General features: G+C 38.8%; 1 protein-coding gene across 1 annotated transcript in view; it reads left to right on the top strand.

The window, feature by feature from the left end:
* The first annotated feature begins 10,190 nt into the window (after positions 1 to 10,190).
* Positions 10,191 to 17,590, top strand: part of LOC121644500 (leucine-rich repeat and immunoglobulin-like domain-containing nogo receptor-interacting protein 3) — a 35,748-nt gene continuing 28,348 nt past the window's right edge. Inside the window, exon 1 of the mRNA XM_041992474.1 lies at positions 10,191 to 10,525. The gene's annotated coding sequence lies outside the window, so the exon portion shown is untranslated. The remainder of the gene's footprint in view (positions 10,526 to 17,590) is intronic.

Below are 17,590 nucleotides of genomic sequence, written 5' to 3'. Positions count from 1 at the left end.
CAAGCTGCTGTTTCCTTGTCGGTTCTTAGCAGAACTCCTCAGCAAACCAGTCAACAGATAATTCATATGATGGTCAGACCTTTCCGTTCTTGTCTGAAACTAATAGTGGCTTTAAATTTCTCACAAAATTACTGCATTAAACTACAGGGGTCTCTTAAACCTGTATTATGTCTTTCCATTTATCATTCCTGAAATAGATGTGTAAAAACTGCTGTATTTTATTAAAATATTGAATCATGCTTAATAGCATTTGTAGACTACTCCTGAGTGAAACATTATATAAAATGGCCAAGCAATAACTTTCCATTGGGTCAATTTCATGTTTGCTATCATGCTTACAGAGCTGAAAGAATGTCAGTACATTTTCAGTCTAGTTTAAATTTCAGTTAAAGTAGATTTGTGTTTATCTTTATCAGCTATTGGAATGGTTCTGAGACAAAGTCAATCAGCGGTGACAGTCAGCTGATTATATTTCTGGAAATAGCAACCAGTGTTTCAGGGCTTCATGCAAAGTCATGTATTCCGAATTTGGCTCATTAGTCTGCTTTACACGTTTTCCTGCTCCAACACATTTCTACAGAACAGAAGCCTGTTGATGACCTATAATTTGAGCCAGGTCTGTATCTAAAGCATTCGTAGCAGCCTGAGATCAGGAAACACAATTTTAATACAGCAAATGTTAATGAATATCTAGGTCAAAACATCCTGTTCTATGTGCTGCTAATGATTTAACTCAGTGGTTCCCAACCTATTTTCCCTAAGGACCCCTGGCTGACTGCTTTCCTTTGAAAAAACCCCAAGTTAAGGTAATTAAATAAATAAAAAATATATTTAATGAAACAGGGAGATTACTTAAACTTGCTGTGTGAAGCAACAGGTCTGTTTTATTTCTCAATAATCTGAATGTCTGTGGGTCAGAGGAAAAACGGGTGGGGTAATTGGTATTTAGGACAATCAAGGTCCAGTTTAGCCCAGTCTGTGGGTGAAACAGATGCAAATGAGCTTTTAAGCTGCAGCTAGTGAAGCAGCATTCTCTGGAGCTACCTCATTTATCCCCCTCATCCTGTCCTAAGCTGGAGATCCATACAGCTGCTGGTGGCTCGTGCCTATGTTCTTTTTTTTTTTTTTAAAGTAAGGGAGTCATTTAAATCCATGACCCAGATGCCCTGATCTTCTGTCCATTACGCCTCTCTTTCAGGCTTGAAATAAACGCTCATCTCCCAGATGCCATGCCCATCACCGTCTAAGCTCCTGTCAGGAATTTTCTGACTAAGAGCCCTGCGGTCTGCAGTGGCACGATTACAAAAACATTACCCTGTTAGGCTACAAGCTCTTTCCTCCCCTAATGGTAAAAATAACATCAGCTGTGGATTATTGAAGGCAATTTCTTTATTTTAAAAAAGAGATCTGTAATTGAACTGCCACACCTGATGTTGTGTTCTCTGTGTGACAAGCAAGTGGTTGTTACGGATTACAGTTGCCATGGTTTCATCTGGTTTGATCATTCTTATATAATATTATTGGTGACTGGTTGCTGTGAGAAATGTGCACACACACTCACAGTTTGTGTCAGTAAATGTTGCTAACCACCCCCACGTTCTTGTCCTTCCTCGAAGAGAGCAGCCTAAGGACAAACAACAGCTCCTCTCACATCATTTCTCACACACTCTCTCCCTCTCTCCTTATCACTCTTTCTTTCTCCCTTTTGCCCTTCCTGCAGCTTTTTTGTCACTGTGCTCTCTTCTCTCCTGTCCCAGTTCTCCTCCATACACTTTATCTCTCACCAGTCTGAGCTGTATTGATTTTCACGAGGCCTCCCCTGTCATATCTCCACATCTCTTAATTCACACACACTCCATATCTCTTGCACTTTGCACAATTTTTTTCATTTTTTGCTCACATACATGCATACAATTTCCTCTCTTCTTGGCTGTCTTCAACAATCTCAGGCAGGCACACTATCTGCACTTCCCTTCCAGATATGATTATTATTAATCTCTCTTTTTACTTTGCTGTCACTTCTCCAAAACTCGGTCTGTGGTAAATCCATCCCACTAAGCTGTGACCCTTCTCACCTCTGAACATTTTCTGACACTGCTTTTCATCTCCCCTCTCCTTGCTTCACTTTTTATGTCAGAGCTTCTGTTATGACTTTCTGTTTGAAGATGCATATACCGTCTCTGACGGTCTGCTGCGTCTTCTGAGCGAGACAATGTGTGCTTGCAGTGCCTTCAGGGCTCTACACAACTGCAGAGTGATTGTTGAGCAAATCGCTGATAATGCCCTTTTCTCCACGATAGTATCACTGAGAAAGAAACAATGTGTCAGGGCTGTAGATTTATATCCATTTGCTCATTGCTGCTGCTTGGTATAACAGAGCTGTTACTGTGTAGGCAAGTCATAGAGACACCACATAGAGACAGCATGTGCACCCACATTTCTGTCTGTGCTAAAGCTCTGGAAAAGCCTGTGAGATATACCTGTCCAACATTTTATTATTGAAGCACAACAGAAAGGTTGTGGATAGTTATAGATCAATGTTTTGCAGAGCAGTGCCTTTGTTGTATTTGTTGGTGTGTCAAATACAACCTTTCTGACCCTGAAAGGATGGCAGCCAGAGAGGGGTCAAAGGGGCGGCCTATAGGGGTCATGGACAATACCTCAAACTTGATTGACCTCCTAGGTGTACAGCACAAGGAGACAATTATATACTAACAAATATTCCATATAAACTGGCTTTAACTTGGTAAACCAAGTACAAGTGAAAGCAGCATGTATTTCATTGTTGTTGTTCTAGAACAACAATTACTATTTTCTTGATTATAATGCAGCATTCAAAGAGCATCATCTTGCCATCTGCCTACGTGGGTGATTTATCTGTCCAAATTGTTTATATTTTAATAAAAGCATGTAAAAGTAAAAAAAAAAAAAAAAACTCCCTGATGTGATCACTGTGCACAGATAGATGGCCAAGAATTATAAAGAAACACTGACAAAAAACCTGTCTCAAAGCACGTTTTTCTCATTATCAATGAAATATAAGTGTTTGTGCAGCATTGATTAAAGCCATACAATGCAGGATCATCCTAAGAGAACACCTGTTGATAAACAAAAATTATCCCTGACTGTTTGCTTTAACAACATTACATTAGATGACAACTTTAATTGTGATAACCGGTTTATTATTTCTAAAAACAATAGTTTCTAAAACTGTAGATGGTGTACATTGCTTCAGCACTTCTTAGCTTAAGGAATTTCACTTTGTCTTCTCATCTTTATGATATAAAGGGTTTTTCTTCTATTCAAACAAACTAAAAGGATGTTGTAGCATACCTTGACATGTTTCAGCTGTCACCTGCTGACGCATTGCTGACGTGTTATCACATATCTTTTTCTGAGGAAGGCTGCAGGTGACAGCCGAAACATGTATGTTACAACATCCTTTTATTTTGTCTGAATAGAAGAAAAACCCATAATAGCATTTAACACTTATTATTTTCTATCTAAAATGCTCTGTTTTAGCTCTTGTTAGCTCTTGAAAGTCTTTCCTGACTGGTTAATTGATCTGTTAAAAATAGTGTAGCTTCTTATTCTTTAGTTTTAACAACACGTTACTTTTTGTAATTTGTAATTGTAATTTTTGTAATTTTATAATGTTTTGAAGTTCCATGCTAGCATCACAGAAAAAATGTAACTGGCCAGTTACCAGGTTTATTATGACACTGATTTCCTTACTCAGTTGAGAAAGATTGTAGTCCTCCAAAACATACCCCTGGCAGAAAAACAAAGAGACCAGTGGCTAAATAGAATGACAGCCTAAATTTTAAGAAAGGGATCATCATTTGACTCCTGGGAGAAAACTTGTCTATATTTTTTTAATTCTTCAGGTTTTGGGCTATTTTTACTCTTCCTTTTCAATTTGGCAACATTAAGGAAAAAAATACTTATAATAACTTAGTCAAAAATGACTTAGTCAGCAAAATATTTTGGTTTTGAAATGATTACCATTATACAGCAATGTAAGTAGAATGTTCTGCCTGCGTTTAAATGACCAAATCTCCACCCATTCAAATCTGACACAGGCAGATCCTGTTGCCCTGGTAACCAAGCAGTCTGGTCTGTCAGACAATTAAGAAATTATATATGAAGTTTTACTTGCTTCCAGACTGTGCTTGTTTCATGTGTTTTTGCTCAACCAGTCTGATGCAAATATGATTCAAATTGATCTTGGTTTGTAAAGGAAGATAATTCTGAACTGGTAACGCTGCTTTTAAGCCAATTGAAGTGCAACGTCTTCAGTGGGAGAAAAAAACATCCTTTGTTATGGACTTTAAAGCCTTACAATCTCTGCTGACATTACAGATGCAAATCCAAAAGGGATAGCACCCTGGAAGATATAACATAAAAAGCATAACATGTTCTTCCCAGAAAAATAATAATATACTTTACTTGGACTGGACTTTTTACATATGTAGTGTTTTTATGCTTAACATGAAATTAATGTTTAATCAAAAATGTAATAATATAATGTATAAATGTAGATTGCATATTACAGAGGTGCCAATAATGGAAATTTTCCCTTTTTCACATATAACTGATAAGTGAACAAACTTAATCTACTGGTCCAGAATAAGTTAGTTACCAGACCTGTGTTTACTGCTATGAACATAGTCTAGAAAATATGAGACTAAGCCTTTTAGCACATCAAATTGGTATGTCTAATTCTATTTAATAGTTTTCTGTAAATTAGATTGTGATTAGATCCCTGACGTAGGTCCTCGTGTGCACTCATCTTGTAACATGGTACATCAGTGCTGTTAGACTGTAACTTCCACAGCACATCGCTACAACACGTCACTTTGCTATCAAAATATGATGAAATGAAGCACAGCCGTAAACACCCTGGAGGTGTACATGCTCATTTTATGTTTATTCGTGTTGGAGTTAGCAATTCAGACATGATGCACATTCTTCAGCATTCATAATTAGTAGTGCATGCAACTGGTATTGGAGTGTACAAATGCCCATGCAGAACCTCATGCACATCCCTTAAAGACAAAATGAATTTCACCTCGGCGACCCTTTCACACTCATAGATATGGAAAGTACAGCATAACCTTGCTATTAGATAGCATTATGCTGAACTTTAAACTCTCACACAACAAGGAGCAAAACAAATCTAAAACCTGTACATTACTTGTGGAGCCCTACAATCAAACAAAGTGAGCAAACTTAGCTTTTAAAGAGCTATTTTCTTGATAAATATGTATGAATGAACTCAGTGTTGCCTTTTGCTAGCTTAAGGTGTAAACACACTCATTAAGACCCCTTAACAATATGAAAATATATCACTGCACTTCTGCCAAGTGACCGAAGCAATTTACAGAAGTGCTTTGGTCACTTTGCAGGGGCTAAATGGCCTAAGTGTGAAGCATTACCCTGCAAATGCCAAAGAGACTAAATCTATCGTAGGAATTGGGACCACATCACGCTTTTTATACACTCAGAGTTTATACAAATGAGAAATAGAAAAGTATTATATAGCTAACTGGGAGTAGGACATAGCTTCATGAGTCTAGATGATGTGCGGCCATATCAAAACTTGTTGTCTATGACCTTTATGATGTGCAGGCCAATCTCAAGTTAGATGGCAAAACTCTGGACTAGAGCCAGCAGGGAGAGCTGGGGCATCTGGCCTTCTTCACAGAACCTGCGGTGAAGATCAGTCCATTAAAAAACCTAATTTCGGAAGCCTGTCTCTTCTCACCTGCCCCATCATCCTTTTCACCTTTAAGCATGTTTTCCGTTAACCAATCTCTGTCTTTTTCTTTCCTTTTCTCTTCAGTCCCTCCCTCTGCTTCCACTTTCCTCCCAGATCACATCTCATTTGCTTCATTTTTCTCTCCCAGCCTTTACCTTTTTTGTTTTTTATCCCACATTCTTAACTCGTTATCCCTTTTTGATAACTTTCATCTCAATCATTCATCTCTCCATTTCTCCCTTCTTCCTATTTATATTCTTATCCTTCAATTTCACTGTTGCTCTCCTACACTACCCCTCTTCCAAGCCCTTTCTACATCCTTCCCCTGCTCACCACCCTGCTCACGTCTAAGTCTGTTTCCACTGATAAGACACACACACACACACACACACACACACACACACACACACACACACACACACACACACACACACACACACACACACACACACACACACACACACACACATTGCTGCACCGCCATCCTGCTGTAGTTATCATCCCAGCTAAATGCTATTTCTCTCTTCCCTCATATTCTTTCTAATGGATGTGTCATCAGCCATCTTTCTCTCCCAGCAAAACAACAGAGGTAAGTACACAAGAAAGATGAAGACATGGAGAAGCTGAACAAGAGAGGACAAAAAGTTCCTTCCTTTTGTCAATCCATTTAATTTGGGGCTGAACTGAAAACAAAGCTGTTACCAGATGCGTCGTGGTCAGCTCACTGAGCAAGCTGCTCTCTGAGACGCAACAATAGCCACAGGTCAGACAGGTTATTATGTCAGACAGAAAAAACCTTTGCCTCAGAAACACAAAAATAGACTCAGTTAACCACTGACAAGCACAATATTGAGGCCATATCATCTTGCTGTTGGTAAAATACTTCAAACAAATTTTTTAACTAATAATTTTCATGCTATAGTACACGTGTTTGGGTTACTTTAAAATTCTGCCAAGTATGAAATGATTAAGTTATCCAAAGAGACTTGATACTTTACATGAAAAGAAATTGAAAAATATCAGGGATCACATAATAGATGCATACATAAAGCTCTTGTCAATATAGTTTGTATTTCCATACTGCCTCAAATATTTTTAATTTTAGATCATTTTAGATTTTGAAAGCACTAACCCAGCCGTAGTGATTAGACTACAAAAATACTATCCAAATACTAAACCAAATTTGGTTTACAATCCATGGTTGAACTTCCATTTTGGATTTCAGTGTCTAAAAAATGTTAAAATCTGTCTTAAGTAAAAGTTTTCCAAATATTTGCTTCCTACTTTCAGGTTATTATACAGTCAGATCACAATGTAAACAGAAAATCTGTCAAATGGATCCAAAGCCTACAAGGGAACATAGACTGCAGTTTAACACAGTACAGAACAAACCGTTCTATACTGTGCACATGCTCATTTGATGTATTTTCCAAATTAGTCTCACAACCATAGTTTTGAATATGAATTTGAATTAATTTATTTTACATTGACACTGACAACAATATGTTTACCTCAAAGGGAAACATGTTTGGTGCCAGTCTTTAGCAAAGTTGCTATTTCCACCTGCAGTCCCTGGACAAGCGTTAAAACATGCCCTTAATTTAAAAATAAAATAAATAAAAATAAAATAAATATAACCATTAAAATTTCAAAATTCACCTGCATACAGACCACACATTAAACTCATAAATATCCATTAGAGTCATTACAGAATGTAGTCAGCATGAACCATGCTGTTTTAGGCAATTTTGTACTCACTTCCTGCAATGGAGTATTTTTTTTTGTAAGATGCCTAGTTATAAATACTGTGATGACACTGGTTTATCATTATTGCATTAAAAAGATTTCAGTATTTGTCTTTTTGATTCATATGAGATCTGGTCCATATAATGGCTACATGCTTCTTTACGATTTTATCATGGTATAAAGATGATCACTCAGAAAAAACTCAGTATACCAAGTACCATTTCTAATATATGACAGCATTCTGTGTCACAGTCTGGCCGCAACATTCCAGTATACAGTTACATGCTGGGAAATAACTCAGGCTATGTGAGAAGTATGAGGTATTTTTGTGTGTGCAAGCAAACGCAGATGTAAGTCTCTTGGCTTTAGACCCCCCCCGTCCCCCTTCCCCCTTTTTTAGCAGGCTGAAATGTAGGGAAGCTGCCAAACACAACAGTCATGAACAAGTCTGTGATTAGTTTCATGACACAGCTGCTGATAGGGAGCAGGGTGGGTGAAACAAAAGATAACCATCTTGGATTCATGTATGATTCACATTTTAGAGGGATCGCTCCTTTGTGGATTTAATTTGCATATCTTAATACTTAGGCATTAGGTGGCAAGAAGAGATAAATGTGATAGTGAATTATTCTTAAGCATTAAATGAAAAATGGTTAAAGTTTCGATTTATTATATACATTTACTAGTATTTTGCTCTGTAATTAGTCAAGCAGATCATTCTGAGAAGTTACTCTACAATAAACTTTTTTAAACAGGTCTCTCCCAGCTGTTATATTCTAGCCACGTCATCCGATACACTGATGTCTGACCCATGTCCCACACACACTCAGAACTCAATCACATTCAGAACTCAAATGCCATCCTATTCTGTCCTAAATGTCAGTGCAACCAAAGTCCCCCCCAAAAAGTAGAGGTTCTGAGAAAGCAGACTGTCACTTATGTGACCCATAGCTCTTACATTTGTCTACATAAACATAACTCTCTGTGCCTGCTGTGAGGACATGCACATAGTAACTGCACACATTTATGAATATGTCTGAAGAATCTTAGGAAGTGTCAAATAGATTTTCATATATATATATATATATATATATATATATATATTGTACTTGGCATGTCATAAACTGACATTTGAATATGATAATGTATTCATGCTTCTACAAGGAATAGAAATAATGTGGTCTTGTGTGTGTGTGTGTGTGTGTGTCTGTGTGTGTGTGTGTGTGTGTGTGTGTGTGTGTGTGTGTGTGTGTGTGTGTGTGTGTGTGTGTGTGTGTGTGTGTGGGATGGGAGGTCAGCTTGGCTCAGAGGTTTGAGTGGTAGGTGTTTGCTGGACTTGGCCTTCACCAGGCACCATGGCTGGGTTGACCTCTGGCCTCAGGCTTGCAGGACAGACCTCTCCCTTCCTGCAATGAGCTGTTACTGAGCTCAGGGGCAATCAGTAAAGCTAGAGGAGCATGTTTGTATGTGTGTGTGTTTCAACCTCAGCACTCTGTGATTTAATCTGCACTGACAAGGCAACAGGACTGAACAATAAAAATGTCTATTTTTTTTCACTCTAATTCGTTTCCTCTCTGTGTATGCTTCGGGCCAAAAGGGGGCAGGTGATTAAACAGAGCAACTCCACTGGAGGAATGACATTCTCAGATTAAATTTTGCAATCAAAAATCTCCTTTTCTGTGTTATACTTTTAATTCAACTGATCACAAAGTGTTTGGTGGTATTTGGCTCAGAATACTGCAGCACAGTACAACAGATGAATTTAACCCCAAATGTAATGCCCCTGCATCAGCTGCCTTTAAATGTTAGAATGGATTTGGGATTTAAATGTCACATCTAAAGGTCTCACGTTCTGACAAGCTGAATTGTAGTAGTTTTAGGGTAAATACAAAAAACAGAGGGAATAGGGTTTTTGTATTTACAGTCATTTAACTCTTAATATTTAGAACCTTTAAGCCAGGAAAAACTGCCTTCTCTCTTTGTTTATATCTCACTTACTCCAATACAAAGAGGACATTTCAGAGTTCAGAGTCCTCTCAGGTAGAAAGAATATCACTAAATTGATCTGTTCTTTGTTTAGGTTTTAGGAATTTAAGATAAGAATGGTTCATTATGTTATTCAATATTTTAATTGTTTTTTATTTTTAATTGCTGGTTTTGATGCCACATTTGTACATTCAACCAATCACATCAGGGCTAGAAAAAACAGCCATGAATGGCTGCATTTGTGATTCATCAAGCATTTAATTGCTTTATTTTTCAATTATTATTACTATGTTGTTATTATTAGTATCCCTTTCCTGGTTTTCCATACACTAATCTCTGCTCTCATTCCCTCTATTTTCTTCCCACCTGATTGTTTAGAGTGACTCCCTCCACCATACGCTCGGCAGCACACTGAATTGTAGAGCCCACAGCAAGAGCAGGAACAGCTAGACAGTGACTGAGAAAAGCGAGGGTGGGGGAGGTGAGAGATTAGAGCAAGCGAGAGAGAGATGAAAAGCATGCAAAGCGAGAGAGAGCGCTCATACTGAAGGAGGCAGAGGCAACAGCTACAGCAACGACACGCTCCTTCCCCATCCATCCTCACTTCTCCCACAGTCCTACATCCATACCCGGGGGGAGATGAAGGGCACCCTGAACCGCTGAGGAGCACGGACTCCAGGAGAGGGAAAGTCTCATTTGAGCCACCTTCTGTGAAGGTCTGCATCTTTTTTTGTGGGGGTGAAATAACCAACAAGGAGTAGAAGGAGGTGTGTACTGTACACACGAGGCTGCCAGTTGGAGGGAGGACAGGAGGGAGAAGGGAAGCGAAGAGGGGGATGAAAGGTTGGCTTGGTACAGCTGTTGATGCCAAGGTGTGACAGTGAGACAAACTGAGGAAGCTCAGAAGATTAGAGGACACAAGTGCGAGGAGCCGTGGCAGCCACTTGTAGGCCAAGAGAAGAGGAAAACAGATTCAAATACGTACACAGCTGGACAGATGAGGAGGCATCAGGGACCACGCTTTAGTCCTGGGTATGTTCACTTATACTTCACACACTCACCTACACAGCAATGTACATTTTACCCTGAATTCTTGCTGTGTTTTTACAAATGGAGTGCAGAGACACTTGAAAACACAGCAGCGTGTTTGCTGATCTTCCGGGCTGACGACTACCCACACTGACAAGACTCCTTACTTGCCCTCAGATACATGCAGCAAATGAAAAGAGGATGAGGGGGAGAGATTATGTGTATGTCTGTGAGTGGTCATGCCTTCTTACTATACATGTCTTGTTATTAAGTTATTGTTTTGCAACCAGAGGCACTCTGTAATGTGATCGCAAGCTGTCTGAGTGATGCATGTAAATAAGCCACTGGTGGAATGCTGTCATGTTTCACATCACTGGACAAAAGTCTTTTTCTAGATCATTACATTATTACATGCACAGCTCTACTTATTCATGCTAAACTGCAAGATACCGTATGTAGTAACACGATAAGAATAGCTGTGTATTATATCACATACTGTAGTGGCAGTGGTCATATGGCCTATGACAACAAGTCTGCATGATGTGTTTCAGGCAATACTCTCCATTTCTCCTCATCTTACCCCCACAATTTCTCTTTCTTATTCCTTTTCTACAGCATTATTTCTTTTTCCATTTCCAATTATAGACTGTCACTTCTCTCACTTTCCCACTGATCCTATCTCCTGTTGCATTCAATGGCTAAGCAATTACCTACACCCGAATCTCCCCCTCTAGACAACATGCTTGGCTAGTTTCCTGTCTGCCTTCTCAACAATGAAAGTGAGAGATGGGGGGTGATTTCATGGTCATTTCTTATGGTTGTCTGAACTTGAGCAAAGAGCATCCTCAGTGCAGCCTGAACACAGAACTCATTTTATACTATTGCTGTTTGCATAGATCCAAAACAGTCATGAAAATGTAAAATACCTGTGGGAACTCCGGAGTCAACGGAAATCTTTAACTTGTTTGGGTTTCTAACTTTATTGCTAATATTCTCTTCTTGTTGACAATACTAACGCAAAGGACACTTCTTGTTGATTTTGAGGCTTGATGGGCTTAAATCAAAACTGTCTTTCCTCACTGGTGATACACACTACTTTGTGCATCCCTGTATCCAGCTTTATCGACCTTTCTTCTTTTTACCTTCTTATCATATACCTCACTAGTGATCAAACCTTATGAATCCCTCACTACAACAGTACAAGTTCATACATGCACGTACTCCTAACATAAGTCTTACCCCTTTAGTCATAGTAAATGGAAGCATGTTAACTCTGTCCTTTCTGTTGTCCAGTCAGTATAATGACCGGAAATTCAGCATGTTGGAAAACTAAAAAGAGAGAGAGAGAGATAAGAGAAAGAGACACGATTAATAGAAAGAGACATGAATTGGGACATAAAATCAAATAAAATATGATAAAAATCAATGAGATGGTTGAAGGCGATGAGCCAAATACAGGAAGAGTTAGGAGGCTGACAGAAAACTAACGAGAATGTGGGTCAAACACTTTGGCGTCATGTTGACAGGTGTTGATTGCAGATGTCTCTTTTCAGTGAGTGAACAGGGTGGAAAAGGGGTGGTTTTCAGCCACTCATGGGGAAAGATGTTGAAGAAAAAGGGAGAGACACATATCAGCGGAAGTGTGTTTGATTTTTAGTTTTTTTTAATAATAATAAAAGAAATTGTCCTGGAGCTTCGTGAAGCAGAATCAGGTGTTTTGGCTTTTGTTCCAAACTATAATATTAGAGTAATGCAGAATGGTAAGACAGAAACACAAGTTTTAAACAAGACAACACCTTATTACAACCAAATTATTTGGTGAAGGAACAAGTGAGCCTTTTTAAAATGTTGGTGATAATGCAAGATAAAACATGAATACTCCACACACCTAGAGCTACATTGAGTACATCAGAAAGGACCACACATTGTATAAGTGAAGTCAAACAGCAGCATTAGAAACTGAGATAGCCTTTTTTTTCTCCTAATTACATCCTTTACAATACTTATGTGGATTGTTGACCATGAGAGTTAAACATAAGCATTCAATACAAACTTCCTTTTAAATGAACTCCAAGCTCTTATCTCAACACAATGGGACATTTGCTGTTGATAGTGGCTAATTAATAACCTCAGTGGTGTGGACATTCCAGCAGCTTCAGCAGCTTCTGTGAGTTACTGGTGATTAACATCTCAGACTGACTAGCATGTAGCAGTCAAGCCTAACATAGCATGACAGGTAATGCTTGCTATGGTAGCTAATGTCACAGGACTGAGCTCTCCAGTGGCTGTGCTGGCTGTATATAATAAACTAATAGACAACCAATGACCACAAAGTAAACATCATTCAGTCAGTGCCCCAAATCAAGCACAAACAAAGATGTCCAGAACCCTTGCATTTAGTGGGCATGGAGCTTAGCTGTCATGAGTATTTTATGGCAAATTGCAAATTGACAGTTTTAGCAAAATTATATGCTACTTATTCAACTTCATCATTAACTGAGGACCACTACATAACATTACATGCAATGGTAATTTTTCAAAATTACCATTGCTTACAGCTTGGTGTACAAGACAATGAAGGTACAAAACTGAGGACAGTCTCTTGTCCATTTAAAAACTCAATTAATTATAACAGTTATCTAATTCCTTTGTGTTGCTCTGCTAATTACATTAAAGCTTGTGGCAAGTTTGTAGTAAGACAGTTTCCCATGGGTCCATCAGATGTATTGTTTGCTGTCCAATATTAGACATGAATACCAAGTCTCTGCACAGTGTGTAGATGCAAATGATTTAACCTCCTAAAAAATGACAGCCTTCAACTCCAACTACTACGGCTAAATGTATGAAAAGCTGTGACATCATCTTAAATGGTTAAACAGTCATGTCAAGTTCTGAAGCATTTAAATGGAAGAAAGTCAGTTTAATTGATGTACAGATGTGAATCACCTCATGCAATACTTAACTTAGACCTGAAATAAATACTATTTTATGAGCATGACTTAAAAATAGCAAAAGGCTTGTTTAATCAATGCAAAACCTTAAAAGACCCACTATTCACACATAATCAACTAGAAAACAAGCATAGTCTCTTGTATTTGAACATGACTGAATCAGTTAACACGTCTCTCAGGTGTTACTAGAGACAAAAATGAAGGTAATAGGATATTATGGGACTAGCATTTGTCAGGTGCCTGAAAACTTGGCTCCATTTTAATAGTTGTGTTACTCTAGCACCACTGTGCATTTAAATATGAAGATATGAATATCACATTGATTATGTTAACTTCATTAGGTGATAATATCTCATTGTTGTGCTGCCACCACTCATTAGGTAAATTGTCCAACTTGTTCTTAGTGGTGTCAAAGCTTTCCAAGGCTAATTAAATAAATTTCAACATTATTTATCATTATTTATATTGCATTATTCATCATTATAGTATGAAGAATGATGAAGTGGATAGCCTGATTGGTATGGTATATCACTGTAAGGTTTAAACCCAGTGCGGGGTTAGGGATTTAGGAAATATAGAAGGTTAAGACTTCTGGAAGGTAAATGTGGGGATCATCTTTTACCCGAGGGAGTGAGTGAAAAGAGAAAACAATCCATGGTGGGCTGCACTGAAAGGATTTGATTGGGAAGGTGACCGGGGGTATGTGAGCGCACTGAAGGAGCTTTTGATCTTTTGAACAACTCTATGTGTGCATGTGTGTGTATGTGTGCTTTGAGGATGATGGCAAACCTTGAGAAATGCATCAAGGGTCTTAAGGATGTCCTGCATGGAGGATTGCTTCTATTAGATTGCTGGACCGTGATTGAGGTGATTGCACTGACAAGGGCAAAGTCTTACATCCTCAAGGCCTGTGGCTAGCCACACACTATACACCCTTCATGTTAATCCACACACAAAAAATACACAATTAAACGCTAGTCTTTATTAATGGGTGGAATTACAGTACAGAGCCTTGTGTTGCATCAGAAGTGGACCTGAATTTAATGGTCTTGCTTCCAGCATCATTCACCTTGAGTATGTGTGTTACCACCTTTGAGTGTGCATGTGGAAACGTGTGTGTATCCAGAAAGGTTGTGATGATTTTCAGGTGCTAGCTGCCACTATTGTTGCGCATATAGGGTTTAAAATAAAGGGCATGATCCTAGTCAGTAATAAGCAGTCTTCTACCTCAGGTTAAATAACACACAGGTGGAATGTATTTCCCCATAGGCCCAACCTCCTTCATCACTCTGTTACAAGCCTCCTGGCCTTCAGCATCTCCTCCTCTGTCTGTCTGCTCTACTGTCTGTTTCTTTTTCTTTCACTACTTCCTTCATGATAAATCATTCCCTCTTACTCGCTGTCTTTTCCACTTGAGGCCCTTGCGCTTTCCATTTCGCTTACTTTAATTTACTTTCCTGGCTGAATTTTTTCAGATATGACCCTGGGGCAGATTCTGTTGTTCATTTTTACCACTCACGGTTTCTGTCTGTCCATCTCCTACACTTTCTCTGTCTTTCTCAGCTGTTTGGGTCTAATAGGAAAGTTTTAAGGTCACCTGCACTCACAATTAATTAGTATTTGGCTCTTAGTCTGACACAAACATCCCTTTAGTCCTGCTCAATGTCTCTGACATAAATGCTTAAATTAAATTAAGATGATTGAGCCTGTCCTTTCTAATTACAGAAATCTTGCCCTCTGAGAGATGCAAAGCCCTAGAAGAGGTGTTCCTCTACCGTGAGAGCCAGCATTAATCATGTTTTTCAGACATTTAGTTGCTGTATTTATCTAATGCTTATATTGGTCATTCAATAAATCTCTTTGTCTCATTGAGAAGCTCTGTACTTGTATTAAACATTACTCTGAGACCCCTTAATGACCTTTCTTGTTTAATCTTAGAAAAAAGAGGAATTCATAGAGCCCTTTGAAAAACCATCACATAACTGCAGTTAATGTTGCTCTCTGCCTAACATAATTTTTAACTTCACTGATATAACAAAGTAAAAGATGTTATAAGAACTGTTGTAAGTGGACCGCCCAGAAAGAGGAGCGGGTGGTGGAGCTTTTGGCAGATCAGCCCCGCCTGTTTGATATCAACTGTCCAATATATCACAAAAAATGCTAAAAGAATCTAGTTGTAGTCTTGCAAATAGTGACATCAAAAGATTCACAATCTTTGTATAATCTCAGTCTGAGACTAGGCACTTGTCTTTAGTTGTGAGCAGATGTGAGCTGATTTTCTAGTCTTTTCAAAGTCTTCTGATGTAAGCCAAACATAAGAGTGGGGTCACAATGTTTGCCTATATGCACAGTCTCCCTGAATTACGAATTTGTGATTTTAGACCTGTTCTAACAATCCTGAGCTGAAAACCAATTAAAAAAAAATTAAAGGTTATTTAGTACACTTCTCAGCCGGGCCTGAGCAATCTGACCAGGGAGCTGCATCTTGTCTCACAATCTCAGGTGAGGTTGTGGGTGGGTTTATTGTTACATTTTCCTCATGTAATTGATCACAAATGTGAAGTCAGATGACAGCTGTGGTGCACTAATCAAAATAATTAATTAATGTAATTGTCTACAAAAATCTGTTACGATTTAATATTGATGAATAATGAATAGTGTTTAAGGGGCCAAATTACACAAAATTCCCTTTATAAGGGTTTTCTAACCATATGTGTCCTCGTAGCCTGTATATGAGAAAATTCTGTCTCTTCTCGCTTGCTTGCTCCACTTCTTAGCAAATGTGTGCTCAAACAGGTGAGTCTGAGACCTTTCCCTTTGTGACCTCACAAAGGGAAATAACCACTGCTGCTGGTAGTGGATACTGCCCCCCGGCTAGCTGAGCCTGCCCTCTAAAATCACAGAGTGGGCACCAGCGAAAGCCAAACCCTCTCCCAGAGAGGGGCATAGACAGACACCACTTATAAACATTTAAAGGTTCAAACACAGAAACAGCCATTTCTCATTAGAGTTCACTAGAGCCACTTTTGGAATGGCTGAAATTAAGGACCAAGACTGAATTTGGGGTAATACACTTAGAAAACAATGTTATTGGACCTCTGAGACCCATATGAAGTTGTTGAAAAAATGTATAATACAGAAGCTTTAATTAAAATTTCTTAATTAAATTTACCAATTTGGTTGTTGACTGTTGTTGCTGAAACTTTGAAGCATCCCTGACAGACATGCCAAGGACATAAAAAATAACGACACCGAACAGTCTGTAGCAAAGTCACAAACTGCTTTCTGAGTTAACATTTCTCATCATCACAGAAAATCCTCTTTGTGTGTGCGCTCACTTGTGTGCAGCACACCTGCCATCACTTGCCCTCCTTGAATTAAGGACTAGTGTTTCTCAGACTTCATTAAATGTTTATGTGGGTCATGAAGTATGTGGTTCTGTTCACCTGCACTTCCTGTCCCTCAACAAATGTTAATTAATGCAGGTCAATGAGATCGCATTTATGTGTGTGTGCTCAAGAACGTGCACCCATTTCTGCTGTTGTTAATTGAATGTTAATGCAGGTTAAATAGTATCACCTTACCTTTAATAATGCAGCTCAATTAATGACCACCCACAAGACTTCAGAACTCCCTGCCTTCACCCCACCGGTCCTCGTCTTGTGTGTGTGTGTGTGTGCGTGCGTGTGTGTGTGTGTGTGTGTGTGTGTGTGTGTGTGTGTGTGTGTGTGTGTGTGTGTGTGTGTGTGTGTGTGTGTGCAATAGAAAGACAGAAAAAAGGAAATTGACAATGAAGGTGTGTTAGTTAATTTTATACTGCTGTAATTTGTACTGTATTTATGTGATAACCCTCAGTCATCTATTATTCAAAATATTGGCCTCATTTGCCTTGTAATGTGTGCATGTCCATGTGTGTGTGTACTTGCATGCATGTACATGTGCGTGTATGTTACCATCTAATGCCATCTGTAGATACAACCTTTGGGGCAGGGGGTGTGTTATTCATTAACTTCAACAGCATGATTTCAAGGCAAGATCACTACCGAAGTGTGTGTGTGAATGTGTGTATATGTGTGTGGATGCGTGAAGGATGGTTGCTACACGCATAAGGTCATAA

This window comes from Melanotaenia boesemani, chromosome 8 (assembly GCF_017639745.1).
Source record: "Melanotaenia boesemani isolate fMelBoe1 chromosome 8, fMelBoe1.pri, whole genome shotgun sequence".
Classification (NCBI taxonomy): domain Eukaryota; kingdom Metazoa; phylum Chordata; class Actinopteri; order Atheriniformes; family Melanotaeniidae; genus Melanotaenia; species Melanotaenia boesemani.
Note: the sequence above shows the minus strand (reverse complement) of the source record. Positions and strands in the feature narration are given on the sequence as shown.